The sequence below is a fragment of the Pinus tabuliformis genome, chromosome 8 (assembly GCF_031772625.1).
Source record: "Pinus tabuliformis cultivar Carrire ecotype Pingquan chromosome 8, CPIR1, whole genome shotgun sequence".
Taxonomy (NCBI): domain Eukaryota; kingdom Viridiplantae; phylum Streptophyta; class Pinopsida; order Pinales; family Pinaceae; genus Pinus; species Pinus tabuliformis.
This window is the reverse complement of record NC_142294.1, coordinates 685,748,323-685,750,723: the sequence shown is the minus strand read 5'-3', so window position 1 is coordinate 685,750,723 and position 2,401 is coordinate 685,748,323. Positions and strand designations below refer to the sequence as shown.

General features: G+C 38.7%; 1 pseudogene; it reads right to left on the bottom strand.

The window, feature by feature from the left end:
* Positions 1 to 924: 924 nt before the first annotated feature.
* Positions 925 to 1,629, bottom strand: LOC149237440 (uncharacterized; annotated as a pseudogene).
* Positions 1,630 to 2,401: the final 772 nt, after the last annotated feature.

Here is a 2,401-nt window from a genome sequence, read left to right as displayed (position 1 = left end):
AATAATAATAAATAATGATAAATTAATAAATAACAAAACTAAAGCTAAATAAATATAAAAAGAAATAAAACAAGAAAGCAGTGAAAATCAGTAAAGCTATCAAAAAGTAAAAACAAAAGAAATAAAACAAGAAAGCAATAAAGTTGCATGTAGACACATGGAGTGTGTGCATGTGGTTCCCCTTCCAATGTTTGCTCTATTTAATAGATGGTGAGGAAGATGAGAGGTATTCCATCATTCCAAGATTCTATCATTCATTCTCTTGGGAGAATGGTGTTCTAAGACAGAGGAGTCACTGGTAGTAGTACATTGATTGAGGGCTCGGGGGTGGCCAGTTGTAGCAAGTCCTTGCGCAATTGAGCCTACGGTTGGGTGGATAGTCGTCCCCAAAACCTTGTTGCAGTAAGCAGACTTCAACCATAGGTAAGTGCTACTCATAGTTTGAACTTGATGTTAATTAGTTGATTAATTACATGTTTATTTTGGGCTGTTACATATGGTATCAGAGCAAGTTCAACCCTTAGGGCCTATGGGCATCTTAGATTTTTTTTTTTTTTTTTTTTGGGATTTTTAACTTGACTTCTGGGAGGCCGCATGTTTTTTTTGTTTGTTCTACAAACCCTCGCTATATACGTAAATTTTTTTTATTCAGTGCATACTTGCTGCATAAAAAGACAAGGGTTTTATTGGCAAGACACTTTCAGAAGTTTTTGTTTTGGACTTTTCTTTCTGTTTTTGATTTATTGCGTCTCACAGACTACTAAATTGGCGCATGGATTAATGATGACAATGAAAATCCCTCACAGTTTTTCAAGTTCCATGTTCTAAATAACCAGATTTACCAGCTCACTATTTATTTTTCCTTGAAAATGCAAATATGATAGCCAGGTTCAAATAAAAATTATGAATTTGTTCCTTGAAGAACTATGCGTTGTAGAGTTTGAAGTACAATTGCTCCATATATTTGTCAATGATATTGGTATCGAGGTCCTCATCTAGCTTCAAAACTTGATTTCTACGAACTAGTCGCACTCCTTTCTTCTCTGCCCGATTCTTAGAAGACCAGTGTTTACAAGTTTCTTCCCATACATCGTCAACATCGATTAACAGACCCATTGGCATGTGTGGCGGATGAATCCTCTCAATCCCTCATACACTTAAAGATTGCAATTGACTTGTTGTGGAGTCTCCATCTTTGCAATCAATGATCATGATTCTGTTCATCCTTTTATTTATCGGGCGAACAGGGCCCTTAGAAGTGGATCTTCTACGAACACTGCCGCGCTTGTTAGCTCTAGTGTCCGAGAAGCCCTTTTCCACCATGAATTTAAGTTCAAAGTTCTTGTATTTCATTTCTTCCATCCGCCTCTGGGCCATGCCTTTGGGGTTGAGACGGTTTCCCACATTTTGACTTTCAGGGTTTCTAGAAGGCCCCTGCTCGTTTGACGAATTGGCATCTAAATTTACAGATCCACCATGTGCATCAAGTAAGAGTACCTTTCCCCATAAACGTCTGTGTTTTTGTAAACAGGAGCGCCTGCGACGGGGAATCCATTCACAGAGACTTTGACCGTGGAACCTTTTCCCTGAAGCTCTTCCACATCCACAGAGAACCTCAAAGTTAGCCATGGATGGATTTAGCAGCCCGCCCAACCTCCAATTTTCACATGCTCAAAATTGGACAACAGCGCATTGTACTCTTATTATCCTTCTTTAATCCTAACAAGGTATCTGCCGACTATCCATTAGTTTCCTTCGATTTACTTAACGACTGCCCGTGAGTTTTCTTTGATTTACTTGATGAATGGTCAATAGGCGAGGTTTTTCTAGAATCCGAGGACTTATTGCCAGCTGCCCATATTGTATCTGGGCTGTTCTGTCCATAAATCTTGGGAATTTATATTGTCTTTCCCTATGGCTACACAGGTTTGTGTTCTGTAAGGTATGAAGGGTTTTCCTGGATTGGGTTTGAATGAATTGATGATTCGAGGGCCTGGTCTATGAGCAGGAGTGGTGTTGAAGGCTTTTGCAGAATTGGTTCTGTCAATTGATGATTGTAGGGTTTAAGGAGTGGAAAAAATTATTCATCTTTTGATGAATTGAGTTGCAGGATTTAAGTGTGACAGGGCACATTTAAAAGTAGGAAGAAGAAAGTGTTTTGTGCTTGTGATATAAACTGTATTTTGGGTTGCGATATATACGGAGTTTTGTTTTGGTTGGTTGGAGAAAATACTTATTTGGAGGTTGTTTGCCTTGTTAAGTTGGTGATCAGTCTAGAATAATACAGTAATGGGTCAATTGAAGGATTTTCTCCTGACAGATGAGGCTTTGGGCACATTCATGCCTATTGTTGTATATTGGGTTTATTCTGGTATCTATTACTTGTTACAGCCTCTTGATG